General features: G+C 38.4%; 1 long non-coding RNA gene across 2 annotated transcripts in view; it reads left to right on the top strand.

Annotated features, from left to right (window-relative positions):
* LOC141570698 (uncharacterized) overlaps positions 1-20,654 on the top strand; it is a 444,094-nt gene that overhangs the window by 394,030 nt on the left and 29,410 nt on the right. For both annotated transcript variants that reach the window (XR_012495109.2, XR_012495106.2), the window contains one exon: positions 6,560-6,666. This is a non-coding gene — a long non-coding RNA (uncharacterized LOC141570698). The remainder of the gene's footprint in view (positions 1-6,559; positions 6,667-20,654) is intronic.

Raw genomic sequence — 20,654 nt, 5'->3', positions numbered from 1 at the left:
TGAGTGGTTGCCATCCTATGTTGCCTGCAAAGTCACCAATCCACTGAATAGTCTAGCTCAAGCACTGGGTTTATGGTATGCCAAGGCTCTGGCTCCCAGAAAGACCTTGTGTCTGCCCCATTGACAAAGCTCCTGTTCAGGGCACTCTATCCCCCAAATGTCCTGCTGTGAACGCAGCTCCCCAATGCTAGCATCATGCTTTTTAAGTGGTTTTCACATGTTAGAATTGACATAAGAGATTATTACTATTATCTGCTTTTGGAAACCTCCATCCCAAGCCTCCTTAGGGTCATGAGAATCTTTTCCATTTTAAGCATCTCTAAAGAAAAAGATGTCTTTATCAAACTGTTCTGACACTGAGCAACCAACACATCCATTTCCTCCAGTTGTTTTTTACCCCGTCCTTCGTGAAGATGGAGAACTGTTTGCCATCGTCTTACCAGTAATATTATTATAATAATAGATGCTATTATGACTATTTCTGTGGTCTTCTCTAGTTTATGGAAAGCAGTGACTAAGTGAATAGCAGTTGTAGGACTGACCATCCCCTGTTTCCCATGAGCCAGGCAAAGATGTGGGAAGCAAAAGAGCTGCTGTGATTTGTGCCTTTAAGGACCTTCAAGTTCTGCTGGGGCAAAGGTGCAGGAATACACTTATATCAAGAACTGGATACTTTTAAGCACCCCCTTGGTCCTAACCTGGAAATGAGGGAATTCCAGAAGCCTTGCCATGTAGCCTCTGGTGGAGTAGGAGATGTTTCTTTTTTTTTTCTTCTTTTTTTTTTTTTATTAAATTTATTGGGGTGACAATTGTTAGTAAAGTTACATAGATTTCAAGTGTACAATTCTGTATTACATCATCTATAAATCCCATTGTGTGTTCATCACCCAGAGTCAGTTCTCCTTCCATCACCATATATTCGATCCCCCCTTACCCTCATCTCCCACCCCCCCACCCCCCACCCCCCTTACCTAACAAAACCCTCAAGAGTTTGTTCAGCCATTTCCTTTTGATTATTTTTAACTGAACCATGGCAACTTTCCTGGGGTTCAATACATTGATGACATATATTGGTTTTGCCCAAATTAAACAGCATTGTATGTATAGTTTATTGTATGCCCACTATAATGCAAACTCCAGGAGGGCATGGGTTTTTGTCCCTGGTTCACTGATCATTCAAAATGCCTGAAAACAGTGCCTGGCACAGCAGAGCCAGCCCATTGGTAGTTATTGTAGGAAGATTTAGAGTGGAGAGGACTTGAGGGTAGATTTTGTACTCTGCTAGGCTGTTAATAGTTCAATTTCTTTTCCACCTGAAAATAATAATGAAGAGCCACCAAAGTCTTTGTCTCCTGATTAAATTGTGTGAATGAGAAGGACTCAAACAACCCTTCAAGTAACCCCTTTCCAGCTAGAGATGTTATTACCTTTTATTACCTTTTTTTGTTTCCTGTTTGGGAAGTATTTCGCTTCACATTAAGCTATTTTACCCCTTACCATGATTTCTTACCTGGGGCAATTGACTTACCTGTGCAACCTTATCAAATGCTTTTTGAAAGTTTAGGTAAATATAATCCTAGTCTTTCTTTTTTCTTTTGTCTTTTATAACAGTAACTCCTCTAAAAAAAATAAAACCAAAACAAACCCAACGTGTTCTTTCAAGCTAGGCCTGCCCTCACAAATCCACACTGGAGATATCTTATCAGACTCTGTTACTGCAAATCCTTTTGTAACTCCATAGCCCAAGTGGTTGCTCATGTTTTCTTAGCCAATCTGATATACACCCTCTTCTAATTCTAACAGTTTGGTAATGAAATGTGTTGGGCTTGGCACTCCTTTCTACTTCTTAGCCTTTCCACCCTTTTTGTAATTGGCTGTGGAGTTCATTAGCTGGCACCTGGCCTTGGTGTGCTAAGCCAGGGGCAAGATGTCTCTCTTGAATGCAGAGATGAGCTTTGATAGAATGACCAAGTTTTGCTTTATTCCAAAGACAAGAATTTATAACTGCCCTTTGGGCGGCAGTCTGAGTAAGGGTCTGGGAACTAGGAGTAGACAAAGCCTAAGAAATAGACATCATTTAGAGTGTATCAAGATCATTCCTAGTTCTCTTCCCAGTTTTCTCAGCCTCTATTTGCCTACCTCCAACTTCTCCATTCCACAGGCGTACAATGATAATTGTCATCCTGGTTGGAGTTAAATGGTGCTTTAGGGTCAAGTAGGTCTGGGTTTGAGCTCTGACCTTGGGTAGTATAGTTGACCTCTTGTTATGGACTGAATGCTTGTGTCCTTTGAATTTCATATGTTGAAGCCTTAATCCCCAATTTGGTCGTATTTGGAGGTGGGGCCATTGGGAGTTAATTAAGTTTAGATGAGGTCTTGAGGAGAGAACCCTCATGATGGGATTAGTGCCCTTATAAGCAGAAGAGACCAGAGTTCTCGCTCTCTACTGAGTGAGGATACAGCAAGAAGGCAGGAAGAGGGTTTTCAGCAGGAACTGAATTCCCTGGCACTTTGACCTTGGATACCCCAGCCTCCAGAACTGTGAGAAATAAGTGCTTGTTGTTTAAGCCACTAAGTCTATAGGATTCTGTTATAGCAGCCTTAGCAGACTAAAATGCCTCTCTAACCTTCAGTTTCTTCACCTGCCAAATGGGGTAATAATACCTTCTTGGAAATGTTTTTATGAGGATTAGATAAGATAAAGAATGCAAAAGCCTGGGCACTTAGGAGACACTAATGAAAAGTAGCTATTGTAGTATCCTATCTCTACTCAAGTTGACATTCTCCATGAATAACAATAATAGTAACAATATCAACAACATATATTTATAAAGCCCTGATTATATGTAAGGCACTCTTCTAAGTGCTTTTCATATACTAATTCCTTTATTCCCAATTATTATGCACTATAGCTTTCCCTCTTTGCCCAATTGTCCTTGGGTTTTCCTTCTCCCCATTATTTTATTCTTTAAAAAGTTCTTTCTCTAAAGTTCTGTGCAGATTTCTGCATGGAAAATAAACAACAAAAAAAGTGTCATGCAGGGTGTCATGCGGGGTCTCTTGTTCCGCTCCCCACATAAGAACACAGGACACGGTGAGGCCAAAAAGGAACACCCACGGAGCCATAGATAGGGGAGTCACACCACTATAGTCTCACTGGAGGCTGGATTCACACGACGTGCGACCTGCTGTCCGCTTTTCTGCCAACCAAGCGACTCCCCATTTGCTAGCTGCAATCTGCCTCTCTGCAATCCGCAATCCACACTCTGCCGCTTGCTAGCTCAGCCACCATCTTCTTGCTAGCCCCCATTTATCTGCTAGCATAGCCACGGCAGTTATATTAGTGGCCAATGGCTCACTGGTTACAGCTGACAGCCAACTAGCCACAGCTGATGGCCATGCAGTCACAGTTGATGGCCATTTACTACCTGAGCCAGCACCTTTCCATGTGAGGCTGAGAGCCTGGAAACTGCACTCCTGGCTCTGTCGCCACAGAAAGTAACCTACATTTCCTCAGGTCAAGAGCATTTACCCAGTACCCTGGCCACATCTTGGAGGTCTAGAACAGTTCTCAGCCATGGCTGCACTTTAGAATCACCTGAGGAGCCTTTCAAAGTCTCCTTGCCCAGGCCGTAAACCCAGACCAATTAAATCAGAATCTCTGAGTGTGGGACCAGGTACTGGCTCTCAAAGTTTAATGCTCATTAGAATTACGTGAAAATCTTGTAAAAATGCAGGTTCTGCTTTTCTAACAAGTTTCCAGAGAGGCTGGTGCGGCTAGTCTGTAGAGGAAACGTTAAACAGCAAGGCCAGGTGAGACCCTTCTCACTTACTGCTAAGTGGCTGTCTTCTCAGTCATGGACTGTCTCTTGACTACTACTTCCAGCCTTCTTCCTCAAACCCCTAACTGGGCTTGAATCCCAGATCCCACAAGAATAGTTGATTTGACCAGTGTCAGAGAAACGTAGTGACTCACACACATAGGCAAACCAAATGACTTTGCTTACAAAATTCATCTAGAAACTAGGATTTAGAGATAAGCAATAAACCACCACCAATGCCTGGGAATATCTTAAAATGGGAGCACTACTCAATCTTTGCTTGTTTCTCAATCATGGGCCATTTTTGATGGGGCCCTTAAAAATAGCCCATGAGCCCAGAAACCTAAAAGATGGGGTTTGGAGAGCTTCTGGGTTAGCAAACACATCTAAGTTATGGGAGGATGGCACAGCGGAGAAGGCATGGAAGCTCTTTGCCCCTTCCCCCGTACCTTGCCCCATGTATCTTTTCCATTTGCCTGTTCCTGAGCTGTATCCTTTATAATGAAATGGTAAACATAAAAAAAAAAATAGCCCATAAGGGAGAAGTATATTCTGATTTTGTGACTCTGTTACCCTCCCATGGCCATCTGTGACAAAATTCCCCTTATTTTGACCTGAGTTCAACAGTGACCACCCAGATTACCCTTTCTGGCTCTGTGCCCAATGCTCTGTGCTAGTAGCTGTGGTATTCATGGATTTCCTACCTGCGCAAATCTGTTTGCAAGACTTTTTGAGCTATTTAAGCCACATGGAGAGAAGCAAAAGTAACACCTCCCCCCCACCCCAAACAACAACAACAAAAATACTGGAAAGACATGATGTCCTCTCTGGAACTCAGCTTCCTCATTTATAATAAACAAAGAAGCTAGAGTTAGCCAATCTCTGAGGTGTCTTCCACCTAATGTGTTTCTGTATATTTTAAGTTGAGATCAGAGCATCAGTTATCTTTCATGAGCTTAGGCAACCAAGACTTTAAGGGTAATAATAACTTCTCAAGCGTACATTGCCTGGTTCTCTTCTCTCTTAATATCCTAGGACTTGCTAGATTTAAAAAGGGTTCTCACGCATCACAAGTGACAATACAGGGAAACTCAGTGAATGGTAAATTCAGGTTGCAGAAAGAGAGTGATTCCAGTCCTTATTCTGCTATAAAAATGTCAGAGGAGGAACAAAATCAAGTTTCTAATAAGTGAAATTATTTTTCTCTTCGTTTAAAACTAAGATGTCCCCAAAAGGCAGAGGTTGCAGTCAAACAAAACAAAACAAAACAAAACAATTCATGCTACATGTGGATCATACAACCTATTGGCCTCTCAATTTGGGATAGTTTTAACAGGCAGATAATGACATATTTCTTCTCTCTTCTGTTTACCAGGACAGCAGCTGCTGTGAGGAACATTTGCTGTGGGATGAATCTAGACTGTCTTGAGGAGCTAAGATTTAAGTCCACTCTTTCAACATTTCCATAGTACCCAGTTTGATTTCAGCTGTGGGCATGTTTAATCTTGTTTAAAACCAAGCTCCTGGAATGAACCTGGAAAAGACGGGAAATGCTGGGAAACAAAACTCATATTTATTTTGGAAGCAAAGGGCCACTGCATTCCAATTTTCATGGCAGGGAGGCAAATCTATATAATGTTGTAACACTGCAGTCGGAGTCAGGAGAAGGAAGGAGGACTGAATCCCATCTTGCAATGGTGTGAGCTTTCTAATAGGCTGCAGCTATCTAGGTTTCCTTTTGAAGGTACACAATAGGGACTTAATAAGTAAATGTGGACTTGATTTTGCAGCCACTTTTAAAAACAAACCCTTTAAATGATCTTACAATAGGTACAGCGTTTTTCTGACCACCCTACTTTTTAGCAGCCTTTTTACCAACCTAGAATAGGCCCTCCCATCCTACAAGCTTCCATAGTCAGTAACATGACTGAAATAAACAATATAGATTTTGTCACTCAGGTATTGTGGTTTTCCTTGGTAAAGAGGAAATGTTTATCTGTAAGATTGCCTTGAATATTCACTCTTTGTAAAAGCAAATAGAGGTGACTATCACTAAGAAAGATATAAGCACAGCACTTTTCAAGTATGTTACATTTTAGGTTTTCTCCACTTTCAGAGGTCAAATCCAGAGTCAATGATTGGAAATCATATGCTTAGGTAACTTTAAAAAAATAAAAAAAGGTTTTATTTTACTTACATGTAGAAGAGAAAAACAATGTTAGTGCTTTTTAGGTTTCAGTTTCCCTTTTCTCAAAATGAAGATAATAAATTATTCCAGCATGGTATGTTGGTAAAAATGTCTTACTTTCCTTTAGTTAAAAGAAAATACATAAATATTTTTAAAGTTCTTATAGAATTCAGTCTTCTGGCTGAGAAGTTGGAAGAGTTATTAAGAGATCCTAATGCATTCCTCATATCTAAGTTTGAATTGCATTATGTCAGAATAGAAAGAAAACTGCCCATCTAAAATAGTTATGAATAATCTGGAAAAAGAAACAAAACTATCCCTCGCAATCCTCATGGTCAGAAGATTCTTTAGGTCTCAACTCCAGCCATCCTGCTGCCGTTCAAGTCCTTTCATTTGGGCTGGGTCCCCTGGAGGAGGAAATGAGCTTGTTCTGTCATTCAGACAATACACACTGAACACTCTCTTCTCCCTCCACTCTGTAATTAGGCCCTCTTCACAAAAGCCCTTCTCTTTTCTATATAATTACATCCCATTTCCATATTCCTTCCAGGTATGGCTCATTTCCAGAATCTTTCCTCACTTTTGCTGTCTACTTCCCTGGCTCATCCTAGTTGGCTCTGTCTCACCGCCTCTGTGGGGCCCAGATAATGGGGCATGGTAAGCAAATAAAGGTTTGACTGGGGATGGAGATGAGGAGTCCCGTGGGACTGCTTCAGTACTCTAAGTTGGCTGGTGGGGGAAGAATCAAGTAATGTTAAGAGACATTTCCATTGCTTCTTCTTATTGAAAAAGAAATATAAAATATGAAAATCATACCATTCTGTGAAATGCTGACCTTGCGTAAACAAGTCCGTGCATGTACCAACAGCATGAAAGGAATTGAAATATTTGACCCCCCCAAAAAAAAACACCACCCCACACAGTCAGCCAGCAGCCCTCCCCTTGCTACCTTCAACCCATCACCAAGCCAGACTTCTTGATTCGCATCTGCCATCACACCCCGGTCCATGTGAATGCTGTGTTTATTTGAATGTGCAGTCAACAATGGTTCTCTTTCTCTTTTTATTTCCTATGCCAAAGACAACAAATGTAAATGGTGAGATGAAATGGGGATTAGAAGAGTCCAAATAAGGGCTGGCATAGCATTCAGGTTAATGACCTATCTGACGCCCCCAAACAATGAGAGGGAGGCAAGTATCTTGCAATGGCTGTGCCGGCCATAAATAAAGCTTTTCTGACTTGTATGCATGTAAAGTTTTGACCATAAATGTTATATTGACATTTTTTTGCAGAACCCATGGGAGACAAGTTCTCCTCTAAGGACTTTTGCCCTTTTGTTGCTTATACCTAAGGCATATGGAAACAGACTTTGGTTTAAGATTTTGAAAGTCCTTAGAATTGGGCAATTTCTTGGAATATTGGGGTAACTGCAAAAGAGGGGGCAGTGGAGAGCCTGGTGGTTAGGCAAAGGGCCAAAAGAAAAGTTTCCCAGAAAATGTTGGTTGTATTCTTTACCCTGCCAGAAATACTGTCTCTTTTCATTGAATTTGTCCGTGATATGAACTGTTCTTCCCAAGTAAGTTCTAAAAGGCGTACAGACAGGGCATTGCTTTGAAGCTGAGATACCCATGGCTTATTTTTATAATATACAAATTAAAATAGGGATGAATATGTAGGAAAAGCTAAGTTGGCTCTTTGGCTAGAATATGCTCCCACAGTCATAAAAATGCAGACAGGTAGATCTATCACTTTAATTTAAAAATGAAAATCCCTTTAGAAAACTGGCAGGCATTCAGTCCTGGCCAAATGGATTTGAAAGGATTGTGATTTCTCCTACTGTCAACTGGCTCTGGGAGAGTTGCTGTTGGCAGGCCCATTCATAGTAGGATTTGCAGTGGAGCCACCAATGTACCATCATCCTTGGCTTTGAAAGTTAGGAGGCTTAAAAATCATCGCATCTATATGCTGAGTACTCAGTAAGTATCAGGCATTGTATGTTACTTGTATTGTCTTGGTAATCATTTTAAGACAAATACCATTATTAACTGGATTTTATAGATAGTGTCTTAGTTTTCTATTGCTGCTATAGCAAATTACCACAAAGTTAGTGGCTTAAAACAATACAAACTTATTGTTTTGTAGTTCTGTAAAAGTCTGGCACTGGTTTTACTGGGCTAAAATCAAGGCGTCTGAAAGACTGCAGTTCTTTCTGGAGGTTGTAGGGAAGAATAATTTTCTTGCCTTTCTAGCTTCTAGAGGCCATTCACATTCCTTGGCACATGGCCTCCTTCTTCCACGTTCAAAGCCAGCAAAAGCTAGGTTGAGTTATTATATTACATCACATCACATCACGTCACGTCACGTCACGTCACGTCACGTCTCATCACATCACATCACATCACATCACATCACATCACATCACATCACATCACATCACATCACATCACTCTGACCTTTTCTGCCTTCCTCTTTCTTTGTGATTACATTGGGCCTCTATGGATAATCCAGGAATATCTTCCCATTTTAAGGTTAACCTTAATTCCATTTCCAACCTTAATTTCCATTTATTGTTCACAGGTTCCAGGGGTTAGGATGTGGACGTCTCTGGGGAGCCACAGAGAGAAAAATCAAGGAGTAGAGGAGTTAAGAAACTTGCACAGGGTCCCAAGGTTAGTTGGTAGTAGCGTAAAAACTAGCTTTGAGCCAAAGCAGACATGGAAACAGGAAGAGAGGCAAGTGGAAAGAGAGAAGAGAGAAAGTTGAGGGGAAATTTTTCTCCTATGTTGAAAATTGGCTTTTGCAGTAAATGCACTGTTGGTTACAAGTTGATGTAACTAGAGGAATATGTAAGTGACAATTTGCCTCTGTTAACCATCTTCTGTTTAAACTGTAAATCATTTCCATAATCATCGTTCACCAAATTACATTGGCCTCACTCATAATACTGGTCTTTCTGGTGTCATAAAACATACTAGGGCCTTGAGACCTGCCCCACAAGAGACCACAAACTATAGGGACCCCATGCACACACATACGCTACACCAAGATGAAAATCAAGCAACTAGGCTTGTTCCATGTTAGCCCAGTGGAGAGGATTTGAATTAATAGGTGAAAGGTACAGGGAGGCAAGTCAGGATTAATATCAAGAAGACTTTTTCTAACAGGAAGAGCAATGAGCTATCCAACAATGAGACTCTGCCTCAGGTACTATCAAGCACATGCTGGAAGACTTGAAACTACCGTTTGAAGTTATTTAGTGCACATTCTCATTTGGGACTCTTCCCACTTGCTTGACTAGAAGGTACACGCACGGAAGGAATTAAAGCAAGAAAGGCAGAAGCTCTTTTGCAGTTTCCCTGTGATAGGTATTTCCTACACCTCCTCCTCCTACTCAAGTGGAGTTATTGAATATCAATAGTATATTTGAGATCTCCTGGGGGGCCAACTCTCCATGCACAGTTGAGAAAACGGAGCCTCCTTTGAAAGATGGGAGACCTAAAGGTAAAATGATATAGCTGCTATGGAAAACAGTATGGCAGGTCCTCAAAAAATAAATTAAAAATAGAATTACCATATGACCCAGCAATTTTACTTCTGAGAATATAGCCAAAAGAATTAAAAGCAGGATCTTGAAGTGATGTTTGCACACTCATGTTCATAGCAGCACTATTCACAGTAGCCAAGAGGTAGAAGCAACCCAAATGTCCAGCTATGAGTAAATGGATAAAGACAAGTATTATGAGTGAGGCCAATGTAATATGGTGAACGATGATTATGGAAATGATTTACAGTTTAAACAGAAGATGCTTAACAGAAGCAAATTGTCACTCACATACAATGGAATGTCATTCGACCCTAAAAAGGAAGGAAATTCTGACACATGTTACAACATGGTCATGAACCTTATGGATGAAACTTATGACAAAGTCATGAATGAAGACATTATGCTAAGTGAAATAAGCCAGGCACAAAAGCACGGATACTGTATGATTCTACTTACAGAGGTATCTAAAGTAGTCAAATTAATAGAAACAGGAAGTAGAAGAATGGTGGTTACTAGGGCTGCAGGGGGAGGAAATGAAGAGTTGTTTTTAATGGGTATAGAGCTTCAGTTTTGCAAGATGAAAAAGTTGTGGAGATCGGTTACCTGACAATGTGAATGTACTTAACACTACTGAATCATACACATAAAAATGGTTAAGACAGTAAACTTTGTTACATGTGGCGATGAAAGAATGTCCAGTCTCAGAAAAAGTCTTATAAAAGTGTATTTGAGCCAAACTGACAATTACTGGGAAGCAAAATCTCAGTGGATTGAGAAAATGCTCCAGAGAATGGCAGTTTTGCAGCTTATTTTATGCATTAGCATCAAAGGAGGAGACTTAAGGAGAATTACATGAAATCCATTGGTGGGGACATCTCTAGGATTGGATAAAAAGTAAAATGGAGAGACACATACTTCTTTTACATTGGTGGGTACAGGATAGTTAATAATCAACATTTACAGCACATAGAGATGGTATTTGGAGAGCAAGATAACAATAAGAGGTTCTGTTTCTTTGCTCTAGTGTGGTGGGTGTGCCCTGAGGGGTCTGGAAAAAGAGATGACTCTGACATTTCAAAGGTATGTTATCTTAGATGCACAAAGACAATAGACAGGTTCACTTAAGGTAAAACTTGACCTTTGTCAAGGAAGTTACAAGCCTAGGACACAACTACCCACCATGACCCACTTTTAGTTAGTAATTTTTACGTTCAGACCATCCTGTGTGTTTACTTTGGTCTCTGGATTGGCAAGACCCACCAGTCAGGCCTCCCCTGACTTTGTCAGGTTTAGTATGTGGCTCTTATTTCACCCACACATATTTTTTTTTTCTACCACAATTAACAATTTTTTAATTATTAAAAAATAAAATTTAATTTTAAAAAGATGGGAGACCTAACGGTGATTAAAAAAAGCAAACCAGAACAACAGCCAAAAAATTCCCTAGTCTTAACAACTTTCTGATATCAGCCTCCCTTTCATTTTCCTGGTGAGAAGACTTTTAGGAATATTAGTACATGGGAAGGATTCCTTGGAGTGCCTGCCCCGAAAGGTGGTGATCTATTTAGTCAGCTTATTCTGGAAGCTAGCCAGCATGTAAGAATTACAGTAGTTTAGCTGCAAATGTTCTGTTATGCTTCCCTCAAGAAAAGAAAAAGAAAAATGAATGAATGCATGACTAAATAACTAAAAGGTGATTCAAAACTCTGGCCTGTTTCCAGGAGCAAGCTGGAGGAAGTACATTAAAGAGCCCACCCTGAGTCGTACTCTACACCCACACACTTCTCTGCTCCCGCTGGGTGCTGCCTAGAAGCTTGGGAAACTTGGCAGTGAATGGACAACGATGGATAAATGAATCGGTCTTTCTAGTTTGCTTTCGGTGCAGCTCCAACTTCATTCCCTGTAGGGCACTTGCCCTGTATCTCTCAGGCTGCATTGGACCCTGCTCAATGCTTCTGGATCTTTCTGTGCACACTCATATCTCAGCATTTCTTGTGCTGAATTGTAATTACTTGGTACATCTCTCTCACAAGTCTGTAGGTTCCTTAAGAGCAAAGGGTTTTTGAACACTAGAAGAATGCCTACACCTGTTGAGGCTTAGTCAATGCATGTCATGTAATGATGGCATCAGTCATTGTTTTTGTAGTCTCAGGCCATGAGGATGTCCCTTTTGGACAACTACCCATGTACACAGAATAATTCAGAACATGTTCTGGCCCCAGTGTTGTGTGCGTGCTCAGCACTTCTTTGAGCTCTACCTTCAGCAGCCATGACTTGCCTCACTTCTCCAGTCACTCACCCTCCTCCCTAAATATGTGGGTGTGGTTTCTGTTTGATTTGTTTTGGTTCTCCCTGTCCTTGTTAGACACATGTGGGTGTCCCTGGTCTCTGTTATCTCCTGAACTTCTTAATGACCAAGTATCCAACATATTTTTTGCACTTTGCCAAAACATCACCCGCTGATATACCAAGTTTAAAAGCTGTTAGTATTTGAGAAGAGTCTGGCTCGTCAAACTGCTTGGGTGACACCTCTACCTTTATGTTCTGCCAGGACCTCAAAAGGTGAAATCATCATTTTTTCTCCATTAACCTGCTCATTTTTCTGAATTCCTTGAGGGGGTGGTTCTTTATATGCCTTTTTTGTTGTTGTTTCTCTTCTTTGGTTTGTTTGGAGGGGATATGCTTTTCTTAATGGCAGCAAGAATTCTCCCACTTCTAAGTCTTGAACACTTACTGTGATCTTTGACCTGGATTTCTTCATGCTTGCCCCATCTTGCCCCCACCTCCTGCCCCATCAAAAATTTAGGCACTGACTCCTATTGATTATATTTCACATTTTCTAAATAACCTCTCACTTTTACCCCCATTGTCATCACCCTGTAGCAATTGACACCCAGATCAGGGGCTTTACAGCCCAGTTTCCTTCTATTGGAGTAGCTGTCTAGATAGTGCTTAGTTCTGAAAACATTTTGATGTCTGGAATCATCAGAAGAGAATATTTTTAACCAATTGAAGATGTCTATCATATGTATAGTTGAGAGAAACTGTGGTCCAAATGCTGAGATTATGTTATCTCTGGCCAAGATAAGTGCAATAGTCTTTTCTCCCTGATTCCTTATCTAATGCATCCTACACATTGACCGAAAGTTGACCCTTTTAATTAGCACTGTGATATCTTGACTCCTAAAACAATAAGTGATACCCCATTGCCTATCTTAGCATCTGTCAAGCTGAACCTTTCCCACCACTCACAGCAAGAGTTCTCCAGTGTCTTTTACCTCCAGGCTAATTCATGCCTAGGAGCTGAGCCAGTTTAGATTAAGACAGGACACATATCAGCTGTCTCAGCCCCTCCAGATGTGGGGCCTGAAGTTAATCACAGCTGACCACAGACCTGCTTTACCTAGCATAAGCCTTAGATGCTTCCAGCTTACACCGCTTGTTTCTTTTATCCACTTCCCCTGTTCCTTCAGACATACTGGCCCATGAGTGGATCTCAGCTTCTGCTACAGGCTGCCTGCCTGTTCTTACATTTAAGCTTTGAACATAATTTGCTTATTTGGGCTCCTAGAAATTTAAGACTTGCCAGGTTCTTACTCCTAGCCCAGTCTGAGTTCTGGCCATATATAAGCAGATTGCCCAGAGTGACATTGGAGATTATGAGAGTCTTCTCCTATAGGGTCACACCCATCAAACTCCTCCCCTTCCTACTGTTAGCACAGCCTGTCCCTGCATGAGACTGCCGCACAACCTGAACATTGCATAAGACCTCTCAGCTCAGCCTAGAACATTGCATAAGACCAATGAGTTCCTTGCTCCATTGGCTCAGATGCTTTCCTTTTCCCAACAGACCCGGCACATCCTGTGCTTGAGCAGAGTAATTATAAAGATATCATTTTTCTGAGCATTTGCTATGTGCCAGGCCCTTGAGCATGTGCATTGTATGCATTCCCTCACTCCACCTTTACAAGGACTGTATGAAGCAGGCGTTACTATTATGCCCGTTTGACACAGGAGAAAATCAAGAATTGGAGAAGTTAGACGATTTGCCTAAAGTCACCCACATGGTAGGAAGAGCTAGAATTTGAACTTACAACTCTCTGAATCTAGAGGTTATGCTTTTAATTACTATGATACAGGTTGCAAATTAAGGGTAAAATGTTGGCCATGGTTATGTTTGGCCACCAGAGTTTTTATTTATTTATTAATGATGGCCAGTCCTTAAAAAATTAGGAGATGTCACATAAAAATTCAGATTTATGACCTCTCTTTACAGAACTGGAAGATCTGGCCACATAAGTTCCATCTCCTACAAGGCAAAAATCAAATAGAGCTGAGAAATGTCTGCCCTTTACATGTGGTGTGAGCACACCAGTTTGCCCCTATCTACACGTTCCTTATTGCAGTGCCTCTCAAATGTTACTATCCATCAGAACCATCTGGAATTGCTGGGCCCCACCCCAGTTTCTGATTCAGTAGGTGGGGGGTAGGGCCTGAGAATTTGCCTTACAACAACCCAAGTGTTAGTTGCCATTTCTCATCACGTTTGTGGTATTGCTATTTTTACATTCAGCCCACCCACCCACTTCTTTTACCTCCATGCTCCCTGCACGCATTTGAGTTTGCAGCCTAAGCACTATGTTATATTAACACCAAGGAATTCAGAGCCCTCCCATCTGTTCCTAAATTCCCACTAATCTCTGACATGAATGTTAAAGCTAATCTGGATTTCGTGTTTTTCTGACTTCTTCTTTCAACTCTTTTAAAAACATAATGCAACTTCTTGATTCAATTTCATGAAGGCAGTGGAAGACAAGACAAACCACAAAGCAGGCATGGTGCAGTAGCTCCTTCCCCTGTGCTGGAAGGGACCAGCAGGAAAAAGACATCTAGGTATATGAACAATAATAACTTCTGCTAACATAATCCTCTGATGGCTTAGATTTAAAAGCCATAGAATTCACACAGAAGCAACCACTTTTTCTGTTCTTCCAGAAACACCTGCTTCATAGCCTCAACAACTGCTCTTCAGTGACTATAGAAAGTCAATCTATTCCAGGAGAAATCTATTCAGACCGTTACCCAGAAAACATAGTTCATCAATTAAACTGTTCATTAGGTTTCGCTCTGCCTGAAGTACCCTATTATAATCTTCAGTACCCAACTCAGATGCCACTGCATCAAAATGCCTTTCCTGATTCGCCTCAGCAGAAACAATCCCCTCTTCTCTCTTAGGATGAGAACTACACAACTTTGCAACTTGAATGATGCCTGGTATAGTGCTTTGCTTTCAAGGTCAGACTTAGGTCAGACTTCCTGAGTACTTAGATAAATGAAGAGACTCAAGCACCATGTCATAGAAAAGACAGAGAGCAGAGCAGAGGTTCAGAGAAATTTGGGACCAACTGAAGTTCTTAGTTATTAATTGAGGGCCTAGCACTAACAGAAATACTATTAAATAAATATAGGAGTAGAGAATGATGAGCTCTGCCATGATAAAGTTTGCAAGACAAACACATGTGACAAAAGTTCTGCAATTTACAATGCAGTAATAACTGTAAGAGAGAAATAGAATTTCAGAGAAAGGCTTAATCAGAGTGAGCTAGAATAAATGGAGAAGACTCTATAGAGCAGATCAGATGTATCATATACATCTGAGTCAGATATTTAAATAGGGGTGGTGTTCCAGTTTCTGCTGCCAAGGTCATGAAGATATTCTCCTGTGTTACCTTCTGTTATGGTTTATTATTTTACTCTTCACATTTAGATCTATAATCCATCTAGAATTGATTTCTGTGTGTGCTGTGTAGTAGGAATCAAAGTTGATCTCTTTCTGTATGGATATGTATGTAATTGACCAAGTATCATTTTCCCTCAAAAGGAGGGAAAAAAGCCCTCCTTTCCCCTACTACTGTGATATCTTTATTGTAATAATGTTTCCCATATATGTATAAGTCTATTTCTAGACTCTGTTCCTTCTTTTATTCATTTTTCTATCTTTGCACCAATACCTACCACACTGTTTGTTTTTTTAAAAAAATACCAGCATTGTAATACTTTGATATTTGGTAGCTTAAGTCCTTTAGCTTGCTATTTTTCTATTTCTAAGTTTTACTATTCTTGGCCTTCTGTGTTTCCATTTAAAATTTTAGAATCCACTTGTGAATTTCCACAAAACTTTCCACTTTCTGAAGCAGTTCTTGAAGTCCTCTTTCATGAGTATCTTTAGTTGTGCTGTTGTAGCTGCCTCGATGTCCTGAATCGATTCAAAAATTTAGCTTTAATGGTTATTTTGACTTTGAGGAAGAGTCAGAAGTCACACGGTGTCAGATCTGGTGAATAAGGTGGATGAGGACACAACGTAATGGTTTTATTTGACCGAAATTCCCATACCAGAAGCTATGTGTGACACGGAGCATTGTCATGATGGATGTTGAAACCATTTGCCCATTTCATATTAATGCACTGTTTGTGATCCATGATTTATGGTACACTTTAAAACACACCTTCTCTCAACCATAGCTCACATTGACTGACTGCAACAAACCAGTTGAAACTTGTCACACACTGTTACTAAGGTTTGACGCGCCGCTTCCCATATTGAAGATCCCTGCCTTTCCTTCAGATGGCACTCAGCAGCAGCATTCACTGTATTCTTTGATCACACATACACACACATACATACATATACAAATACATATAAAAACATATATGTATATATACATATCATTAGCAATAAAAGTAATAATTTTTATATTAAAAGAAAAACATTTCCACAAAAAAACTTTCTGGGATATTTGATTGGGAATTTATTAATCTAAAGGTTAATTTAGGGAAATGGACAATTTTGTAATATTTGGTAGTCCAATCCAAAAACTAGTATATCTTTTCATGTACTTAGATCTTCTCTTATTTCTTCCATTAATATTTTGTAGTTTTCTCTGGTGATGCTTTGCACATTTTTTATTTCATTTGTTTCTAAACATTTAAGGTTTTAATGCTATTTTTAATTATTTAATTAAAAATTTTTTATCTAACAATTGTATCTTTTGATATAATTGAGTTTTGTATGTTGATCTTGTATCCAGGGACCTTGCTAAATTCACTTATTGTAACATTTTATCCTTTGAGTTTTCTACATACACAATTATATCATTGTGAATGACAGCTTTATTTCTTCCTTTCCAGTCATTTTTTCTTTTTCTTAAATTATTACACTGGCTAAAACCTCAGGTACTACATTAAATGTAAGTAATAAAAATGATCATCTTTGCCTCACTCCTAATCTCAGGAAGGCTTTTTAAGTAATTTTACCATTATATATGAAGTTTTATGTAGGTTTTAAAAAATATATCATTTATGAAGTTAAAGAAGTCCCTTCTATTCTTGGTTTGCTAAAAAGATATTTTTTAGTCATGAATGGGTATTAAATTTTATCAAATTCTTTTTTTGCATCTAGGAAAATAATGATCACATGATTTGTCTTCTTTATTCCATTAATATAGTTAATTTTATTAATTGACTTTTCTATTTTTTCCAAACTTACATAAGCTCAACTGGTTTATAAATTTAGTTTGTTAATATTTTATTTAGGATTTTGTTTTTGCATTCATAGAGAGATTAGCTCATAATTTTCCTTCCTTATAGTATTCTCCTGAAATTTGGCATGCAGATTTAGTAGTCTTTTAAAACTGGTTGGGAAGTTTCACCAACTTTACTAGTTTTTGGAAATGTTTGTGGATGGATATTATTCCTTAGATATTTGGGAGAATTCACTGATGAAACCATGTGGGTCTAGAGTTTTCTTTATGGGGAGGATTTTCAATACAAAGACAATTGCTTTAATAAATACAGAATTTTCTATTTCTTTTGGGTCCACTTTTAGTAAGTTGTATTTCCCAATGAATTTTCCCATTTTATCTAAATTCCCAAATGTATCAGCAAACAATTGTTTATAAATACTCTCATCTTTGTAACATCTGTATGATCTGTAGTAATGTCTCCTATTTTATTCCTTTTATTAATAATTTGTGTTTGCTCACTTATTTTTCTTGCTGAACAAAGTCGATAAATTTTATCAATACTTTTAAGGAACAAACTTTTGGCTTTGTTGAATTTCTCTATTGTATGTTTGCTTTCTACATCATCTTTTTTTTACTCTATTGACTTTGTGTTTTCTTAGGGTTTAATTTGTTGTTCCTTTTCTAGCTTCTTAAGATAAAAATCAAATCTTTTTCATTTTCTAATATATATATTTAAAGATATAGATTTTCCTCTGAGCACTACATAAGCTATGTGGTAGATTGCAAAAATGACCACAAATTTTTCTTATCTGTGGCAGCATGACCTATTATAATTTTGTAGTTTTTTCCATCAAGAGAGGTCTCCATACTTCAACTTAGGTTGGCCATGGGACTTGCTTTAGTCAATGGAAGTTAGAAAAAAATTTATATATATATATATATATATATATATAAATATATATATATATATATATATATATATATATATATGTTAGCAAACGTATATATACATATATATATATATATATATATATATATATATATATATATATATATGTATATATATGTCAGAGATTTAGAAAGTGTTATGCATTGTAGATTGTCGTCTCTTACTGTGCTTGGAAACTTGAGAACACCATGTGAATGAGAGCAAGCTAGTTTGCCGGAGGAAAAGAAGTCACATGCAGAAGAACTAAGGCATCCTGGCTGAAAGCCCACTAACTGCCAAACATGTGAATAAGGCCATTCTAGATCTTACATCTTCCCTAAACTTTATCTGATCATAGATGCAAGACAGTCCAACTATATCAGCCACACCAGAACAGAAGAACCACCCAGCCAACCCATAGAATCTTGATATAAAGAAAATGGTTGTGGTTTTTAAGCCACTAAGTTTGGGAATGGTTTGTTACACATCAAAAGCTAGCTAAAACAAGCTCTAACCTGACCCAGAGGTTTTGATATGGAGTATGTTCCCATTAACATATAGTTTAAAATGTTTTCTAATTTCCATTGTGATTTCTTATTTAGATCAATGAAATATTTAGAAGTTTATTGCTTAATTTTCAAACATTGGAGAATTTTTACGGATATTTTTGTGACTGAATTCTGGCTTAATTCCACTAAGTTCAGAGAAAATTTTTTAAAATCCTTTGAAAGTTTTTGAGATTTGCATTATATCCTAGCAAATAGTTAATTTGAATAAATATTCTGTATTGTATACTTAAAACTTGCTAAGAGAGTAGATTGATCTTAAGTGTAGGATTAGTCTGATACATGCTACTTTATAATTGCTGGCAGTGAAATTCTCCTATCTGTAATATTTAATATCTTTAAGAGAAAGTATTTTGTATATTTCTTCTGAAATTAAACATGTTGTTACGCTTGATCTGACCAGCCAAAATGGAGCAGAAAGTGGATATAGGGGAGTTGTGGTGAAAGCATGGCTTTAAACTATGGTATGTGCCAGTACATACTTGTGCTGTTGACTCATAGTACTTCAAAATAATCTTGCCTTAATGCAAATAACTGAGACTCGCAGCTCAGCTGAAGCTTTTTCATAATAAAACTCTTTCAAAGCATTTGTTTTTTAAAGTTTTGGGATTATTCCGCCCACATCTATAAAATAGACAAATTACAATTACCTTGTGTCTGATGTCAGCCATAGATACCAACAAGAATGAATTGGGAATGATTTAATTATTCCTGAAAACCTTATGACATTCCTTTTATCAAGTTTTAATTTTTCTTATTTCTTTAATCTTCAAGCACAAGATCTTAGGTATGACCATCAACTGTATGGTAATTTACTTATTTTTATGAAAATAATTAATAATTCTACTACTATAAATTGTGTTTTATTTAGTCACTAAGTGGCTAAGGGTGTAATAATATAGGCATTTTATGCATTTTTAAAGCTTTCTGCAAGTCATTTAAAATACATGCAAGAAGTTGCAGAATTATTTACTTTAAATTTATAATTTCTGTATAATGATTCTACTTCAATGTATTTATAATAACAAAATAATCATACATGCATGAAAATATATTCATAGAAATATGTTTTTAGCCCTGTTTATAATAGCAAAATATTGACAACAATATTAAACAACTTAAATAAAACATTCAATAACAGGGCATTGTATTTTAAATGTGTCATATCCACAGCACTGAATTATATGCCACTATTTTAAAATACTATTTTAGAAGAACACTGAGTAATGTAACAATTTGAAAAGTAGGGAAAAAAACATTTTTAAAGAGCCACCTGGTGTTTGAACTGTTGGTCCAGGAGAAGGGTAGAATTCCTTTTAGAGTGAGACTTCTCTCTTGGTTTATAGAAAAACACTTCTTAAAGGGCTTATTTCACTTTGAAAATTGTGGCCTTTCCCTGGGACATAACCTAGATAGAAGACATTTAAACAAAAAAGAGTTCTATCTCACTGCTTAAAAAACAAAGGAATTTCGGAGTGGGCCTTTGGCAGCTCCCTAGTAGGAATAGGAGGGGGTTAGATGAATATAGGAAGAGAGGAGTGGATTGAGTGGGGGTAAAAAACTACATGGGAGGAGGTGGGGCCCAGAGCAAAAGTTGGCCAGTGTACATTTTTCTGTGGTAGGAGTGGCCAAGGAGCTTTAGGACACAAATGTCTAATATTAAATTTATGTTGTTTTCCATGCTGGACTGAGAACCACATGTAGTTCGTTCAACTGTTAACCTAAGTGTCACCAACAAGCTGCAATAAAATAACGTGGTTCTGATGTTACAAGGTGTGATTAAAAAATACAGTGAATGTTTAAATTTAAAAAAAAATCATTACAGTAAAAGAGATATTGCCATTAATCCCCCTCGAAAAACTCCCCCTCACTTTGAACACACTTATCCCATCATTCTTTCCACTTTCGGAAGCAATTCTGGAAGTCCTCTTTTCTGAGTGTGTTTACTTTATCCTCCATCGTGACAATGCTCCGTGTCATACATCACTTTTGGTATATGGCTATTTCTGTCAAATAAAAACATTCCAGTGTGTCCTCATCCACCTTATTCACTGGATCTGGCACTGTGCCACTTCTGGCTCTGC

Source organism: Rhinolophus sinicus, chromosome 3 (assembly GCF_057876585.1).
Source record: "Rhinolophus sinicus isolate RSI-liver-muscle chromosome 3, RSI-T2T, whole genome shotgun sequence".
Classification (NCBI taxonomy): domain Eukaryota; kingdom Metazoa; phylum Chordata; class Mammalia; order Chiroptera; family Rhinolophidae; genus Rhinolophus; species Rhinolophus sinicus.
The sequence above is the reverse complement of the archived record's forward strand: the minus strand, read 5'-3'. Positions and strand labels throughout refer to the sequence as shown.